Source organism: Puma concolor, chromosome A1 (assembly GCF_028749965.1).
Source record: "Puma concolor isolate L17-30 chromosome A1, mPumCon1.1.hap2, whole genome shotgun sequence".
NCBI classification, from domain to species: domain Eukaryota; kingdom Metazoa; phylum Chordata; class Mammalia; order Carnivora; family Felidae; genus Puma; species Puma concolor.
Window position 1 is genome coordinate 742,374 of NC_141667.1, and position 17,952 is coordinate 760,325.

General features: G+C 63.0%; 2 long non-coding RNA genes across 4 annotated transcripts; both read right to left on the reverse strand.

Annotated features, from left to right (window-relative positions):
• Nucleotides 1-2,059: 2,059 nt before the first annotated feature.
• Nucleotides 2,060-8,869, reverse strand: LOC147583973 (uncharacterized). Of its 3 annotated transcripts, none has more exons than XR_015240253.1 (4): nt 8,032-8,869; nt 4,329-4,509; nt 3,929-4,011; nt 2,060-2,932 (listed from the first exon to the last, which is right to left on the reverse strand). It is a non-coding gene; the product is annotated as an uncharacterized LOC147583973 (long non-coding RNA). The 3 variants fall into 3 exon arrangements; XR_015240254.1 differs by having other exon boundaries at nt 4,329-4,461; nt 8,032-8,867; XR_015240252.1 differs by lacking the exon at nt 4,329-4,509 and having other exon boundaries at nt 8,032-8,651.
• A 5,785-nt stretch (nt 8,870-14,654) lies between these two features.
• Nucleotides 14,655-16,175, reverse strand: LOC147583974 (uncharacterized). The gene is made up of 2 exons (XR_015255052.1): nt 15,628-16,175; nt 14,655-15,121 (listed from the first exon to the last, which is right to left on the reverse strand). It is a non-coding gene; the product is annotated as an uncharacterized LOC147583974 (long non-coding RNA).
• Nucleotides 16,176-17,952: the final 1,777 nt, after the last annotated feature.

Genomic DNA, 17,952 nt, shown 5'->3' on the forward strand with positions numbered 1-17,952 from the left:
TGGAAGACCGTCACTGGGGTCCCATCCATGTCTGAGGTGGGGCTGGTGGCACCCTTACTCTCCAGCGTGTGCTTCTGAGTCTGCGAATGTCACCAGGCGGGCTCCCACGCTGCCGCCTGTCAAATAGAGACACCAGCGTTTACTGTCTAAGCAGAGCGTGAGGTCAGGGAATAAGCACACAGCTTAGAGGGGGCTTTCAAAACACAAGGTGGCCTTTAATGGTCCCTGTCACAGAGGAGTCACTTAAACTATCACCGGAGGAGGGGAGCAGGCCCAGAGGGGGGCCCTAGCTTCGCAGGTGGAAGGACAAGGCCCCCGACCCCACGCCCTCTGTGCCCACCCGCACCCCTGTGGAAAGACGGAAGGCAGTCTGGGCAGCTGCATCGGGTTTCCCGATTGGAGAGAAGAAGCGGGCCTCTCCCCATCCCTCCCAGGGGTCTCCCCCGGGGCAGAGATGCGCCATTCCTGGGGTCTGGTCACCCGGGTCACACACTCCTTGTTCTGGGTGTATCTGTGCTGCGGTGGGGGGGTTTCTGCTCCACGGGGTCTCCTCTGCTGCCTCCCCCTCCATGGGACCCCTTCCCCCTCCTTAGGGACCCCTCCCCCTCCCCCCTCCTCAGGGGCCCCTCCCCCTTCTCAGGGGCCCCTTCCCCTCCATGGGATCCTTTCCCCCTCCTTGGGGAACCCCTCTTCCTCCTCGAGACCCCCTCCGCCTCCTCGGGACCCCTTCCCCCTCCTCAGGGGCCCCTCCCCCTCCCCCCTCCTCAGGGGCCCCTCCCCTTCCTCAGGGGCCCCTTCCCTTCCATGGGATCCTTTCCCCCTCCTTGGGGACCGCTCTTCCTCCTCAAGACCACCTCCCCCTCCTCGGGACCCTTCCCCCTCCTCAGGGACCCCTCCTCCTCCACAGGACCCCCTCCCCCTCCCCCTCCTCTGGGACCCCTCCCCCCTCCACAGAACCCCCTCCCGCTCCTCGGGGACCTCTCCCCCTCCTCAGGGGCCCCTCCCCCTCCTCAGGGACCCCTCTCCCTCCACGGGACCCCTCTCCCTCCACGGGACCCCTTCCCCCTCCACGGGACCCCTCCCCGTCCTCAGGGGCCCCTCCTCCCTCCTCAGGGACGCCTCCTCCTCGTCAAGACCCCCTCCCCCTCCTCAGGACCCCCTTCCCTGAAGCCCCCTCGGCTGAGCATATCACCCCCTAGTGCACAGGGTCTGGGGAACCTGAAGGGACAGGGCCCCATCCCCTCCTCCGGCAGGAGGGGCTGCCCACAGAGGTGGTCTGGCTGCCTGCTGGAGTATTTCCTAGGACGGCGGTGGCTCAGAGCAGAGAACGTGCCGGGACCCTCCTTTCCCGTTACTGCTCAGCCGGTGGCTTTGCTGGAACCAAGGGCAGCCGACCCTCCCCGGCGCCCCGACCCCTGCACGCTTCCCTGGCTTGCTGCGGGCCGGCGGGGATGGGGGGCGGGTGGGTCCCTGGATGGCCCCGCGGTGATGAGAAAAACAACTCCTTCTGAGCTGCTGCCCGGGCCCGTGGCGAATGGCCACCTGCTGGCATCCGGAGTGTGGACATTTGGACACGACCCGAGCTCGGGAAGCCCCTCACCCGTTCTGTCTTGCTCTTCCCAGGGCAGCTTTTAAAGCAAGCACCGAGAGCTGAGCGCTCTCGAGTCAGTGACCTCGGCCAGCACCGCGTAAGCGCCAGGAGCTCCTACCCCGCCGTCCGTCTCCTGCGGGCTATGAGCCCCCGAGTGTCCCCCAAGTCCCCGGGGCCTGGAGGGGGTACACCCGTCACTCTGTGGGGTGAGTGCCACCCGTCACCACCGCCAGGGGCCCCTCGTCCCCAGGGGCCTCGGGCACCTCACTCTTCTCCAGTCCACACGTGGGCTCCACACGCCCTCTGTGGGCCATCCAGTCTTGCGGGCAGAGCCCCGGATGGTCTGAGTCAGGCGTGCGGCTGTCCTGCGGAGCTTGCCAGGTAGGCCAGCCTCGGGCTCGGAGCTGTGCTGATGCGAAGGACACAGGCGGCCCCAAGCTGGCGTGGAGCCCACGCCTGCATGTGACCTGAGTTTTTAAAGTGAGTTTATTTTGAGACACAGAGGGCACGGGGGGGGGGGGGGGGCGGGGGGAGCAGAAGAGAGGGGCAGAGAGAGAGGATCTGTCAGCACAGAGCCTGACTCGGGGCTTGAACTCACAAACTGAGATCATGACCTAAACCAAAACCAAGAGTCGGGCCCTTCACCGACGGAGCCCCCAGGCGCCCTGGGACGGGAGCTTGTAGACCTGCCCAGCCGGCACATCCCGTGCGGCTCACTGAACCTGCACCCAGCACCCAGCACGGTGACCTGTCTCATGTAGACCCACATTCGTTATTTTTGCCTGCACCAGTCGCCAATTCTTTCTTTTTTTTATTTTTAACGTTTGTTTTATTTTTGAGAGTGAGGGGGGGGAGGGGCAGAGAGAGAGGGAGACACAGAATCCGAAGCAGGCTCCAGGCTCCAAGCTGTCAGCACAGAGCCCGACGTGGGGCTGGAACTCACGGACCATGAGATCATGACCTGAGCCGAAGTTGGCCTCTCAACTGGCTGAGCCCCCCGGGCACCCCAATGGCGATTCTTTCCAAAGGACTTCCTTAAGCCTGTGGCTCTGGCCCTTATAAACTCTCTGCCACAGGGCACTTTCTGTCTCCATCTCCCAAGACCCAAAAAAGCTGTTCCAGTGTTTTACGGTTTCTGCCGGGTTTTCGCTGAAGTTGAAGGTCTGTGGCGGGGTTAGGCCTTGCCCCGCGGCCAAGGTGAACCGGGAGGGATGGGCCTCGAGGGCTGATCCTAGACAGAGTCCCCGGATGGTGACAGGGGGAGGGGAGGACCTGGCTTCTCTCATGTGACGCGATGCCAGCAAGGAGCCTGTAGTTGTCCCTGGAGAGACACTTGGGCTCCTGAGCGTGGAGAGAGAACCAAGGGGCGCTTGGCTGAGAACATGAGGAAGGTGTGTCCCCGGATGCCCCTTGGACTTTAGGGTCTGCCCTGCTCCCCACCATCACCGACTCTGCCTTTCCCAAACCGCCGCCCAAGCTACTCCTCTCCCTCCCTCTGACCTCTGACCTCTGACCTCTCTGAGTCGGGGTCCCTCCTCCTAAGACTCTGGCCAGGCTCTCTGCCCTATGTGACAACTTTCTCAGCTCCTTACCTGTTCGCAGAGCTGACTCAGGCATTGCCCACCCCACCCTCCAGCCTCCCAGCCAGTGACCTTGCCCTCTGAACCTTGGCCACCACTAAAGACCACACCACAGGCCTACCACTCCCCACCCCCACCCCCTGCTCCCGGGGTCCAGTCTGACCCCCAGCCCCGAGTCCGGCCCAGAGTCCAGGGCTGTGCTGCCAGCTGGCCTGCTGAGTGCCCTTGGCCTCTCCCCAGTCGGACCTTGGCCAGCCTGCCTCAGGGCCTGACATCCTGGGCAGGCTCGCCTCCGTCGTCAACCTTCCCCCATTGCCCTCACCTGTCCTCATGCTCTAGAACCTTCTCCCAAGCACCAACCTTAGACACAGCCCCGGTGAAAGTGCGAGGGCGGTAGGTGACCCTCCTGTCCCCATCCTCCAAGCTTCCTGAATACCGCTCCAGGCCGGCCCCGCATCTCCCCCAGGGGTGCTCTCTGACCCTCTGTCTCAAAAGAGGGTCCCCAGGAGCTCTGGGAGCTCCTGCTTGATTTACTGCCCCCCTCCTGCGCCCAGCCCTTCAAGGTGCCCACACCCCCAGACCTGCCAGAAGTCTCCAGAAGGCCCATACCCCCAGACCTGCCGGAAGCCTCCAGAAGCCCGGAGTGGCTCTTGACCCTCAGAGCCACCCCCTCCGCCCCTCCGCAGCCCCTCCCCTGCCTCTCTCGGCCTCTCCCCTACAGCCTGAGGGGCTGGTGGGCTGAGGACCCAACGCCTGCCTGTCGCCTGGCTTGTTCTGGTCTCCTCTCCCCTCGGTCAGGGCAACTCTCCTGAAGGAATTAACTTCTGTCTTCATGAGCTCCTGGGAAAGGTGCGGTTTAACATGAGGAGGTGACGCTCCATTCGGGGCGTCCTCTCCATCTTACTCTTCACTCACCTTTTATTTTTATTTTTATTTTTTTTTAAACGTTTATTATTTATTTTTGGGACAGAGAGAGACAGAGCATGAACGGGGGAGGGGCAGAGAGAGAGGGAGACACAGAATCGGAAACAGGCTCCAGGCTCCGAGCCATCAGCCCAGAGCCCGACGCGGGGCTCGAACTCACGAACCGCGAGATCGTGACCTGGCTGAAGTCGGGCCCTTAACCGACTGCGCCACCCAGGCGCCCCTTCACTCACCTTTTAAAGACCCACTCTGGCTTCTAGCCGCGGGCGTCGTGACCCGGTCACTGACCCCCAGCCACCTCCATTCTGTGTCCTCCAGCAGCTGCGATGGAGTCGCGGGGCACACCTGCCACGCCTGCATCTGGGACTGGGGGGGAGGGCGCTGCCTCTTCAGGAGGACGCCTGCTGCACCTGGCTGGGGGGGGTGAGGCTGGGGGGGGTGGCTGCCTCTTCAGGAGGACGCCTGCACCTGTGCTGGAGGGGTGAGGCTGGGGAGGCGGGTGGCTGCCTCTTCAGGAGGACGCCTGCACCTGTGCTGGGGGGTGTGAGGCTGGGGGGGGGTGGCTGCCTCTTCAGGAGGACGCCTGCACCTGTGCTGGAGGGGTGAGGCTGGGGGGCTGGCTGCCTCTTCAGGAGGACGCCTGCACCTATGCTGGAGGGGTGAGGCTGGGGGGCTGGCTGCCTCTTCAGGAAGACGCCTGCACCTGTGCTGGGGGTGGTGAGGCTGCGGGGGAGGGCGCTGCGGGGGAGGGCGCTGCCTCTTCAGGAGGACGCCTGCTGCACCTGGCTGGGGGGGGTGAGGCTGGGGGGGGTGGCTGCCTCTTCAGGAGGACGCCTGCACCTGTGCTGGGGGTGGTGAGGCTGCGGGGGAGGGCGCTGCGGGGGAGGGCACTGCCTCTTCAGGAGGACGCCTGCTGCACCTGGCTGGGGGGGGGGGGTGAGGCTGTGGGGGGGTGGCTGCCTCTTCAGGAGGACGCCTGCACCTGTGCTGGAGGGGTGAGGCTGGGGGGGGGTGGCTGCCTCTTCAGGAGGACGCCTGCACCTGTGCTGGGGGTGGTGAGGCTGCGGGGGAGGGCGCTGCAGGGGAGGGCGCTGCCTCTTCAGGAGGACGCCTGCTGCACCTGGCTGGGGGGGTGAGGTTGGGGGGGAGGGTGGCTGCCTCTTCAGGAGGACGCCTGCACCTGTGCTGGAGGGGTGAGGCTGGGGAGTGGCTGCCTCTTCAGGAGGACGCCTGCACCTGTGCTGGGGGGTGTGAGGCTGGGGGAGTGGCTGCCTCTTCAGGAGGACGCCTGCACCTGTGCTGGGGGGTGTGAGGCTGGGGGGGGGGGTGGCTGCCTCTTCAGGAGGATGCCTGCACCTGGCTGGGGGGGGTGAGGCTGGGGGGGGTGGCTGCCTCTTCAGGAGGACGCCTGCACCTGGCTGGGGGGGGTGAGGCTGGGGGGGGTGGCTGCCTCTTCAGGAGGACGCCTGCACCTGTGCTGGAGGGGTGAGGCTGGGGGGGTGGCTGCCTCTTCAGGCGGACGCCTGCACCTGTGCTGGGGGTGGTGAGGCTGCGGGGGAGGGCGCTGTGGGGGAGGGCGCTGCCTCTTCAGGAGGACGCCTGCTGCACCTGGCTGGGGGGGGGTGAGGCTGTGGGGGGGTGGCTGCCTCTTCAGGAGGACGCCTGCACCTGTGCTGGAGGGGTGAGGCTGGGGAGGCGGGTGGCTGCCTCTTCAGGAGGACGCCTGCACCTGTGCCTGAGGGGTGAGGCTGGGGGGGTGGCTGCCTCTTCAGGAGGACGCCTGCACCTGTGCTGGAGGGGTGAGGCTGGGGGGGGTGGCTGCCTCTTCAGGAGGATGCCTGCACCTGTGCTGGAGGGGTGAGGCTGGGGGGGTGGCTGCCTCTTCAGGAAGACGCCTGCACCTGTGCTGGGGGTGGTGAGGCTGCGGGGGAGGGCGCTGCGGGGGAGGGCGCTGCCTCTTCAGGAGGACGCCTGCTGCACCTGGCTGGGGGGGGGGGGTGAGGCTGTGGGGGGGTGGCTGCCTCTTCAGGAGGACGCCTGCACCTGTGCTGGAGGGGTGAGGCTGGGGGGGGTGGCTGCCTCTTCAGGAGGACGCCTGCACCTGTGCTGGGGGTGGTGAGGCTGCGGGGGAGGGCGCTGCAGGGGAGGGCGCTGCCTCTTCAGGAGGACGCCTGCTGCACCTGGCTGGGGGGGGGTGAGGCTGGGGGGGAGGGTGGCTGCCTCTTCAGGAGGACGCCTGCACCTGTGCTGGAGGGGTGAGGCTGGGGGAGTGGCTGCCTCTTCAGGAGGACGCCTGCACCTGTGCTGGGGGGTGTGAGGCTGGGGGGGGGGTGGCTGCCTCTTCAGGAGGATGCCTGCACCTGGCTGGGGGGGGTGAGGCTGGGGGGGGTGGCTGCCTCTTCAGGAGGACGCCTGCACCTGTGCTGGAGGGGTGAGGCTGGGGGGGTGGCTGCCTCTTCAGGAGGACGCCTGCACCTGTGCTGGGGGTGGTGAGGCTGCGGGGGAGGGCGCTGCGGGGGAGGGCGCTGCCTCTTCAGGAGGACGCCTGCTGCACCTGGCTGGGGGGGTGAGGCTGGGGGGGAGGGTGGCTGCCTCTTCAGGAGGACGCCTGCACCTGTGCTGGAGGGGTGAGGCTGGGGGAGTGGCTGCCTCTTCAGGAGGACGCCTGCACCTGTGCTGGGGGGTGTGAGGCTGGGGGGGGGGGTGGCTGCCTCTTCAGGAGGATGCCTGCACCTGGCTGGGGGGGGTGAGGCTGGGGGGGGGTGGCTGCCTCTTTGGGAGGACGCCTGCACCTGTGCTGGAGGGGTGAGGCTGGGGGGGTGGCTGCCTCTTCAGGAGGACGCCTGCACCTGTGCTGGGGGTGGTGAGGCTGCGGGGGAGGGCGCTGCGGGGGAGGGCGCTGCCTCTTCAGGAGGACGCCTGCTGCACCTGGCTGGGGGGGGTGAGGCTGTGGGGGGGTGGCTGCCTCTTCAGGAGAACACCTGCACCTGTGCTGGAGGGGTGAGGCTGGGGGAGTGGCTGCCTCTTCAGGAGGACGCCTGCTGCACCTGGCTGGGGGGGTGAGGCTGGGGGGGAGGGTGGCTGCCTCTTCAGGAGGACGCCTGCACCTGTGCTGGAGGGGTGAGGCTGGGGGAGTGGCTGCCTCTTCAGGAGGACGCCTGCACCTGTGCTGGGGGGGGTGAGGCTGGGGGGGGGTGGCTGCCTCTTCAGGAGGATGCCTGCACCTGGCTGGGGGGGGTGAGGCTGGGGGGGGTGGCTGCCTCTTCAGGAGGACGCCTGCACCTGTTCCGGGGGGGGGGTGAGGCTGGGGGGGGTGGCTGCCTCTTCAGGAGGACGCCTGCACCTGTGCTGGAGGGGTGAGGCTGGGGGGGTGGCTGCCTCTTCAGGAGGACGCCTGCACCTGTGCTGGGGGTGGTGAGGCTGCGGGGGAGGGCGCTGCGGGGGAGGGCGCTGCCTCTTCAGGAGGACGCCTGCTGCACCTGGCTGGGGGGGGGTGAGGCTGGGGGGGGTGGCTGCCTCTTCAGGAGGACGTCTGCACCTGTGCTGGAGGGGTGAGGCTGGGGAGGCGGGTGGCTGCCTCTTCAGGAGACACCTGCACCTGTGCTGGGGGGGGGGGGGCGGGCAGATTTGTCTTCAGGAGGACACCTGCCACACCTGTACCGGGGCAGCTGCATCTTGGGAGATGGGGGTCTTCTTAGCCCACTCCCCTTTGGCAATCTCGGGTCCCGTCGGTGCCCAGGTGAGCCCATCCCCGGTGCTCCCTCCCTGGGCCAGGGCCTCCCCCTGCCCTCTCCATTCATACTTCTCCCACAGGCAGGACCTTTGAGGGGTCTCCTCACCCCGCCTCCCGGCGTGGAATAATTCTCACTCTCTGGGTGATGAACCACCCCCCCGCGGGCCTGCCCCCTGCTCATCTCTCTGGCCTGTTCTCCAGACCTGACTCCCGTGGTCGTCCTTGACTGTGGGGTCCCTGGGGCTCCTCGCGGGCTCCTCTCCACTCCTGCTCACTTCCGCGGACGCAGGCAGTGATGGTGGCCGGTGTCTGCTGTCCCGTCAGGCACACAGGGTGCCCGCACGGAGCGGTGCCCAGGGAGCGCTTGGTCACCCCCGTGGGAGGGCCGCCCCGGGCTGTGGTGCGGAGGGTGTTATGAGCACGGCCATATGGACGCGCCCCCGTTTGCTCAGCTGTGGCCCCTCGTGGAAGGCAGGCGAGTAAGTGCCGTGGGAGCACAGCAAACCCGGACGGGCACGGTGCGAGCATCACCGCTCCGTCCCGCGGCCCGCTGGGCTCCGGGTGCGGTCTGCCGCTTGGTGCCTTGCGCGCAGCCAGCCCTGGTCCCCGGAGAAATGGTGCTGAACGCGCTCCCCACCCCCACCTACATTCCTGAACGTGCACCTGTTCACAGCAAGGCTGCCCCACAGGCTCACTCTGCCTGTCAAAGGTCCACACGAGGAGCCTGAAGCCAAATGTCCTTTTAGTGACCGACGTGCTCACGCGCGGCTGCCCTGCTCCCCGGAAACAGCTGGCTTGCGCCCTGGTGCCCTGCCGAAGCCTCCGTGGTCAGCTCGAGAGCACAAATGCACTGACGTGTGGGCTCGGGGCACCCCTCCCACAGGCAGAGCCCCTGGACCTACTCTGTGTCATCTGTGTGCACCTAAGGGTCCACAGTGGGGAGGGAGTCGGAGGCAGCCCCAGGGCCGGGTCCCTCAGGCCCTGAGGAAGGATCTGGAACATCACTGAGCGGTGGGAGTGCGGGAAGGCACTGGGGGTGCTCTGGACTGAGCCTGGGTCGGGGGGGGGGGCGGGGGCGGGAGGTCTGGGGAGAAGGGGTCTGAACTGGGAACTGGGATGGTGCCTTGCGGGGTGCTGCGGGGGGACCCCCATAAGGCCTCAGGTGCAAAGGTGGGGTTCCTGGACTCCTTCTGCCACAGCTTGGGAACTCTCCCAGGGACACTGGGTGGGGACTGGGGCACAGTGGCTCTGGAAAAGTACCAGCAGCCCGGAGTCCACTGAGAAGTCATTCTCCCAGGTTGATGGTTAATCGAGTGCGTCCCCTTGAAAACAATTTGACCGAGTTCTGGGAATGCCCGCAGCGGGGAGGACCTAGTGACAGCATGTGGGCAGGACTGCCCTCTGCCCCCACAGGCCCTGGGGCCAGGTGGACAGATGTGAGGACCCCCCTACATGTCAGGGCCCCCTGGAGCCCAGGGCCCACTGTCCTCTGACTTTCTCTGGGCTCCTGCTCTGGGGTCTGGGCTTTTTCACCAACCACCCCACCCCCACCCCCAGCCCTCGATGGGCCCTGGATCCCCCAGGGGGGAAGGGTGCCGCCCTGGGGAGAGGCTGGTGGAACCTCGTGGGGGGCTGGGGACAGGCAGGAGTTGCCGTCAGAGGGGCCTGGTGGCAGCAGCAGGGAGGAAAGAAGCCAGGGGTCGGTCTCCGCTCGGCCTCCAGCCTAGGAGGACTTCACGTGCCCGGGACTCCGTTTCCCCCACCCTGCCACCCTCCTGCCGAGGTCTGTGTGAGGGGAGCAGGGGAGCAGGGGTGTGGCACTGGGGGCACCCATTCCCGGCCCCTCCCCATCCTCTCACGTCATCCCACACGGAGGCAAAGTGTCCTCTCTGAGCCTCACTCGAAGTTCCAGAAACTGCTCCAAGGCATGACTGGAACCCCCAGACCTACTGTAACGTCCCTCCTTGAAGTTTGGGCTCGGCCGTCTGTGGCCTCCCCAGTCCTGCTCGCGGATCGCGCCCCGGGCAGACACTGCCTTCCTCGGCGGCGTCCAGTCTTCCGGAAACCAGCTCCCGGGCCCAGTGGCCACACGTGGTAGACGTAGGAGCAGGATGGCCAGGCAGCCCCACGTCTGCCCTCTCCACAGCCCCGGTCTCCGCTGCCCGCTGCCTCCTGGCCCCACACACGGGTGCTGCCCCAGACTATCTGACGGTCTGACTCCCCCCTCCCTGGGCCCTGGGCCCTCACACGGCGCTGTCCTGCAGGCCAGGCTCCCCCCCGGGCCCCTCTGGATTCCTGGGCTGCCCTCACCTGGCTGGACCTTCACCTGCATCTGTGTCTCCTGCGGTCCTCAAGCCGAGACTGTCCTCCTCCCGGGCACTGATCCCATCAAGAGCTCCAGCTGGGACGCCCTTGGGATTTCTATGTCCACAGGTGGGAACCCTACCCTCCCGGCCTCTGGGCGCTTCTTTTTTAAAAATTTTTTTTTTCAACGTTTATTTATTTTTGGGACAGAGAGAGACAGAGCATGAACGGGGGAGGGGCAGAGAGAGAGGGAGACACAGGATCGGAAACAGGCTCCAGGCTCCGAGCCATCAGCCCAGGGCCCGACGCGGGGCTCGAACTCACAGACCGCGAGATCGTGACCTGGCTGAAGTCGGACGCTTAACCGACTGCGCCACCCAGGCGCCCCTGTGGGCGCTTCTTACTGAGGGACAGCGTCTCCCCCAAGAGTCTGGCTCAGGGACGCCAGCCCGTGGAGGTTGCTGATAGCCCAGGGGGCTTGGGGGCCATCTTGATCGGGAGGTGGGGAGAGAGGTCCGGAGAGGCCCATCCCAGAACCCGATCACGCGGGGAGGAGGGACGGAGGCCCAAACACATGAGGGGCCAGACAACTACCCAGAGGCCCTCACTCCAGGAAAAGGGGGCCTTGCAATTTATAACGGACATTTTCAAATAGGTAAAGAAACACACGAAGAAATAAATAGTATAGCCAGGAATCGGACACACAAACCAATACTGTTAAGATACCAACTCCTACTCATTGAATTGGCAAAAATTAAAACGATACCCACCGCTTCCAAGGCGTTGCGTGAAGCGGACGCTCCTGCTTCGAGATCTTTCCAGAAAGCAGTTTTCATAGTCTTCTATGCAGAAAAATGTGTCCCCGAAGTCAAAAGATGGGGAAAAGGGTATTTAAACAAAGATGTTTAGTGCAGCGATATTTGCAATATATAAAACCCAGAACGACATAAGTGCCCAGCGATAGAGAAACAGGTAACGAAGGATCCCAGCACAGGCCCCGTGCGCCGTGGGGTTTTATGGGGTGGGACGAGCACCGTACGGTAAGCACAGACCCCCGTCGTGAGTACGTGTGTCAGAACGTATAGGTGGCTGGGGTGCACGCGCACATCTATCAGAAGAAAATGCTGTCGCGGGATTTACCCACACCCCGTGCCCGGTGAGGTAATGAGCACCCTTTACTCAGCTCCTTTCTGCATTTGCCAACTAGGTTACAAAAATGTGTTACTTTTGTGATCACGAAAGTTATAGAAGTAGAAATGTGCCCAATTACTACTCATTGGACAAAACTACCCCAGACCCTCCATCCAACCCCATGTCTGCTTTCCCAGCTGCACAACATGCTGGGGAGGCTGTGCCTGGACCCTGGGCCTCCCGGGGAGGCTCCCCGCCCCCCACCGCCCCCACCAGGGCCGCTCTTATCACAGCAAAGGCAGAATCGGGGCATCCCTCCCAGCCTATCTGGGGGGATGTCCTCAAAGACCCAGGTCAGTAACAACCGTTTCTCTTGATAACTCGCAGTAAACAAACAGGCAGGGATGGGACTCCAGGTGACTCTGGCCTCCCTCTGGGCCAGGGTGAGTGACAGCTGCACTGTAGGGGGGTGGGCAACTGCTCCAGTGAGCACAGCCTGTGGGCACAGAGCCTCCTGCCAATGCGTGCCATCACCTTGGGCACCTGCTGGTGCCGGGCAGCAGGACAGAGGGGCACCAACTCTCCGTCTGTCTCCATCTCTTCTCCCTCTGCCTCCTCAGCCCCCTGACCCTGCAGAGACAGTGCTCCCCCTTCCCCTGGGAAGGCAGAGGCACAGGAAAGACAGATAACAGATCAGAGGCGACTCCGTGGGGGTGAAGTCCAGGAATGGGGGGGCGGGGAGGCGGGGAAGCATCAAACATCCCATCCCGTGACTTGTGATGACTCAGTAACTCGGCTCAGGCTCCTTCATGAAAACAAACCACCCCGTTTAAGACAAAGGTTAATGACTTTGGTGATCACGGGACAGCCCAGGGCCCGCCCTCACCTGCTGTGGCCGGTCCTCAGCTCCAGGGAACAGCAGAAGCTGGGCGTGTGTCACAAGCAACCAATCCCCTCCCCCTCCACAATGCCAGGGGCCCCAGGGCTTCAGGGTGACATCCTGTCCTTAACGCCCTGGGGGAGGGACGTCCCAGGGCGGTGCCCCTCCCCTTGGCTTCCTGCCCAGCATGCAGACGCCTCCACCCATTCTCCATGATTTCAAAGGGGGGTATCCTCCTTCCCCGAAGACTAAGGTGTAAAATATCTAACGCTGAACTTGTGGCCTGTTGAAATAAAACCCGGCACACCAAACCACAAAGTTGACCAAGGATCAGATCCACTTTGTAACAGCTTCCACAGCTGTCTGGTCCCTGTCAGCCACACGTTTTTTTTTTTTGTTTGTTTGTTTGTTTGTTTGTTTAACGTTTATTTTTGAGACAGAGAGAGACAGAGCATGAACGGGGGGGTGGGGGGTCACAGAGAGAGGGAGACACAGAATCCGAAACAGGCTCCAGGCTCCGAGCTGTCAGCACAGAGCCCGACGCGGGGCTCAAACCCACGGACTGTGAGATCATGACCTGAGCCGAAGTCGGACGCTTAACCTACCGAGCCACCCAGGCGGCCCTGTTTGTTTGTTTTTTTAATGTTTATTTATTTTTGAGACAGAGAGAGACAGAGCATGAGTCGGGGAGGGGCAGAGAGAGAGGGAGACACAGAATCGGAAGTAGGCTCCAGGCTCTGAGCTCTCAGCACAGAGCCCAACGTGGGGCTGGAACTCACGGACTGTGAGATCATGACCTGAGCTGAAGTCGGATGCTCGACAGACTGAGCCACCCAGGTGCCCTCACAGGTTCTTAAACTTATGAAACTAGCAAAGATTTCTGAGTGAAAATTTCTATTGTTATTGACAATGCAGTGAGCAGGCCAGCATGTGACTCACCGGCCCTGGTCCCCTCTTTCCGCACAGCCGGCTGCCTGGGGGGGCGGGGGGGACTCCGATTGTGGATTGACTCACATGGTCCAGGAACAGTTGTAAAAACCACAAACTAACCTGGGCTAAACCGAATCCGGTGACTGAATGATTGTGCGCCAGGGACAGTGGCGTTACTCTAAGAATGCAAGACTGTTTCGTGGGGCAAGGTCAAGGCATGTAATCGCCACATCGAGAGGACGAAGGGCGGCAAGTTGGTAACCCTCTTGCAAACGTAGGAAGGCGTTTCATAGAGTTGACGCCCGTTCACAATCACTGGTAAAGCTGCTGCCGGGAGAAGGAAGGCCAGTGGGTGTTTGTGCAGAAGTCCCCGCCGTCCTTGACGGGCCCAGGGGTGACGGCGGGAGCGTGGCTCGCACCGCGTGTGCCCGCGTCGTGCCCCACGAGCTGTCATGAGGCAAGAACAATGAAAGGCAAAAGGATGAAAAACCGTCGTTTCCATCGGTGTGATTTTGTGTTGAAGTTATCTGTAAAAATCAAAGATCACAAGTCCTAGAACCGGATTTCCAAGGGAGGGGAGGCCGCCGGGAGGCAAACGCTGAGGAGCCACGCGGTTCACAGCAGCGCACACACACCCCGGACCGGATCTCACGACAGGCCTTCAGGACCTCCACCCCCAAGCCGCGGAGCTTCCAGAGGAGGAGGAGGCCTGGATTCCCGGAGGGACCTGCTCCTTTGCGGGAGGAGAACCTGCTGCTCCTTGGGCCCATGGCCTCCATCCGAGGGCCGGCAGGCACCCAGCACCGCTGCAAATCCGGCAGGTTCTCCGTGGGGGTGGCTCGCTGTGGACGTGTGAGCCACATGTAGACGTGTGAGCAGAGCACGTTCGCGAAGGAGAGCAGAGGGGGACACGCTTTTTCAGGTGCACTCACTATAAGGCCACACAAGACGTGTGCCCTCGACAAAATGTGCAGAGGAGCTGAGGGAACAGCAGAGATGGGGGAGACGGGAGAGACGTAAGAGACAAGAGACAGGAGAAGGGAGAGACGGGAGACGGGGCAGCACCAGGAGTGTGGGCCGAGCGGCCCTGCGGAAGGCGGGGAGGCCACGTCTAAACAGCCCCGGGGTAAACCCCTCTGGAGAACCTGCTGCCCTGGAAACAATTCGAGGCGGGGCACTTAGTCTCAGGCAAAACCCCACTGCTTCCAGAATAAAGCATGAGGGCATCTTCACCATCGATCGTGTGGGCAGGGAGCAGGGAGACGCCAGGGACAGCGAGGCCAGGACAGCGGCTGCGTGGGGAGGAAGCTCACGGCACACATGTTCCAGGATGTTTCAAGCCGCCCTGCAGGTTGACGGGAAGGGGCAGAGCCTCCAGAGACAAGGACACTTGAGCAGGCATCTCCGAGGGAGGGAAGGAAGGGACAGCCCACCAGAGCTGAGCCCCCTGTGCGGTTCTCTTGGGGGGGGGGGCGGGCGCTGGGGTTCTGGAATGTTCTATGCCTTTGTCTGGGTGACTGTTACCCGGATGTGCCTGCTTTATGGAAGTTCATCAACCCATAAGACAGTAACAAATACACGTACGTACAAATACATTTATTTCAGGGAAAATGGACACCGCGGGGATGAGCCACATTCGGGAAATTTGCTATAATCATGGAAGATACTCCCAACACACTGAATACCTCTCGTGTTCCACATCAAACATGGCATCGGAAAGAAAAATTTAATAGAAGGTGAAAAAAATGAAATGAAACTGTACATTCAGTTTAAAATTTTTTTAATTTAATAAAAGGGAAATAAAAATCATGCACAGACGGTATAACTTCAAGCAGTGAGGCAGTGAGGGTGCGTGTGTCACTCACGCACGTGCACACTTATCCAGGTGACCCTCGGCCCTTGTGCACAGACCCTGCAGTAGAGATCCCACGTGCAACTTCTGGCATCTGAAAACTTCCCTCCTCGCAGTGTCCTGCTGCCTGGAAGCCTGACCAATGACACAAGCAGCGGTTGGACACGTGTCCTGTGATTTACATGTCCCCTGTCCCCTGTTCGTACAACAGAGCAGACCAGCCGAGTTAGGAGAATACGTTCATCGTCCTGTCCCGCGTCTATCAGGACCCGGAGTGTCCCGGGGCGGCTGGTGGGCCGTGGGGGATCCTGGGGTCCACGGAACAAGGGGAGGGGACGCTTAGCTCATCCGCCGTGGGGGGCTGAAAACGCTCAGGGGCCTTTACCTTCTTTTGTAAAAGAAATTTTTGGGCAAACGTGGGGGAGGGGCTGCGGTCTGAGGTGTGGAGGGGGGGCGGGAGGGGCTCCACTTCGGGGTCCTCGCCGGTCCCACGACAAACCTCCGTTTGCTCACAACGCGCCCTCATTTTTGTTGGGCTTTGAGGGAGGTGACCACCCTGTGCAGCCGAGGCTGGGGCCATCACTTTTCAGGCCCCGGGACCCGGCATCCGGACAGGGGTCGGGAGGTGGGGATGCTTTTAGCGCCTCAGTCTGTTTCCAACCACGACCGTAGTAAAAGCAAAGGCTCATCTAGTCGGTTCACCTGTTCGCCGGAACTGCCTGGCACTTCCTGCCACGAAGACCACTGAGCGTGGCTGCGGGGCTCCCGTGGCCCCTGGGCAAGTGAAGCTGGGGACGGAGGCCCAGGTGCCTGTCCAGCCACCTCCCTGGATGCACCCATCTGGGGACAGCCGCGGGACCCCTTCATCTGGCCAACCGTGAGAGCCCAGGCAGCCTCGGGCCTTCGGGGGAAGAGAGAAGAAAAGCAGTTAGAGAAATAGCAGGATGAACCGCACCTCGGAAGGAAATGATGCCACCAACCAGGGAAGGAAAGTAGAGAGGGGAGCAGAGGGGCGGGCAGTGGGCAGCCCTGTGTGCTCACGTCACCACTTGACCATGGGGGCCCGTGGCCTGGTGGACGCTGCAGGGAGCCGGGCAGGGGGAGCATCCAGAGTGCCAAGGCCCTGGGGCGGATGTGGGCCCGGTGGGCTGCAGTGGGGGGACAGGGTCGGGGTCAAGGCGGGTCGGGTGGGACTCCTGGCACTGAGACCCTTGGCCTTAGAGTGCAGGAGCTGATTCTAGGGGGGCAGGAGGGGGAAAGAGGGGGCAGGAGGGGGCAGGGGAAGCGGGGGGAGGCAGGGGAGCACGAGGGCCCGCAGCCTCATGGGGGCTGTGGCAGAAGCCCCCCGCCTCATGCTGGGTCTATGTCTGTGCCCCGCATTCCACACCCCAATTCCGGCCCCCCACCTAGGAGGGCAGAGCCCGGAGAGCCCGTGGGTGGCACCCGGGCACCCGGCCTCGGGGGCACTCCGCTGCACCCCAGGGCAGGGCAGAAAGTACTGCTTTGCTGCGGGGCCCAAGCAAGCTCTGGGGCCTGGCTGCAGCCCCTGTCCCTGTTGCGGGGACCCTGGTTGCTCAGGCCTAGCTCTCAGGCACCTGGCCTTCTCTCGCCCACGTACACTTTCCAGATATTTTCCCGGCAGATAGCCGTGGAGTTGGCTACCGCGATCACGTTTTACAGACGGGGAAGCTGGGGCTCAGAGCCCCGAGACCTGATCTGGGGCTGAGGCTCGGTTGCAGGGGTGGGGGCCTTGGCCGCCACAGGGAAGGCGGTCCGGGGTCTGGGTTCCTGTGGAAGCTTCCAGAGAGAGCTGCCCGGAGGAAGCCCTAGGTACACCCCTCAGGGGGGCCTGTGGTGGGGCGGGGACCCTCCCCCACCCCAGGGCTCCTGTGGGGAGGGGGCCCCACTCCGGACACACCCAGGACAGAGCCCTGGGCTGCTCCCCACCTCAGCCCAGACTCCTCTCCCTCGCTGGCCCTCGGGGTCCAGGTAGCACCTCCGCCCTGTGTCCAGACCATCCGCCATCCCCGTCCCCACCCCTTGGACCTGGGCCAGCCTGGGGCACCTCTTTCCTCCCTGTTTCTCTGTTCTCTGTCTCTGTCTCTCCCTCTGTCTCTGTCTCTGTTCCTGTGTCTCTCCCTCTGTCTCTGTCTCTCCCTCTGTCTTTGTCTCTGCTCCTGTGTCTCTCCCTCTGTCTCTGTCTCTCCCTCTGTCTCTGTCTCTTCCTCTGTCTCTCTGTCTCTCCCTCTGTCTTTGTCTCTGTTCCTGTGTCTCTCCCTCTGTCTCTGTGTCTCTCCCTCTGTCTCTCCCTCTGTCTCTCCCTCTGTCTCTCCCTCTGTCTCTGTCTCTCCCTCTGTCTCTGTTTCTGTGTCTCTCCCTCTGTCTCTGACTCTGTTCCTGTGCCTCTCCCTCTGTCTCTGTCCCTCTGTCCCTGTCTCCATCTCTCCCTCTGTCTCTGTCTCCCCTTCTGTCCATCTCTCCCTCTGTCTCTGTCTCTCCCTCTGTCTCTGTCTCTCCCTCTGTCTCTGTCTCTCCCTCTGTCTCTGTCTCTGTTCCTGTGTCTCTCCCTGTCTCTGTTCCTGTGTCTCTCCCTCTGTTTCTCCTCTGTCTCTGTCCCTCTGTCTCTGTCTTTCTCTCTGTCTCTGTCTCCCCTTCTGTCCCTCTGTCTCTCCCTCTGTCTCTGTGTCTCTCCCTCTGTCTCTCCCTCTGTCTCTGTCTCTCCCTCTGTCACTGTTTCTGTGTCTCTCCCTCTGTCTCTGACTCTGTTCCTGTGCCTCTCCCTCTGTCTCTGTCCCTCTGTCCCTGTCTCCATCTCTCCCTCTGTCTCTGTCTTCCCTTCTGTCCATCTCTCCCTCTGTCTCTGTCTCTCCCTCTGTCTCTGTCTCTCCCTCTGTCTCTGTCTCTGTTCCTGTGTCTCTCCCTGTCTCTGTTCCTGTGTCTCTCCCTCTGTTTCTCCTCTGTCTCTGTCCCTCTGTCTCTGTCTTTCTCTCTGTCTCTGTCTCCCCTTCTGTCCCTCTGTCTCTCCCT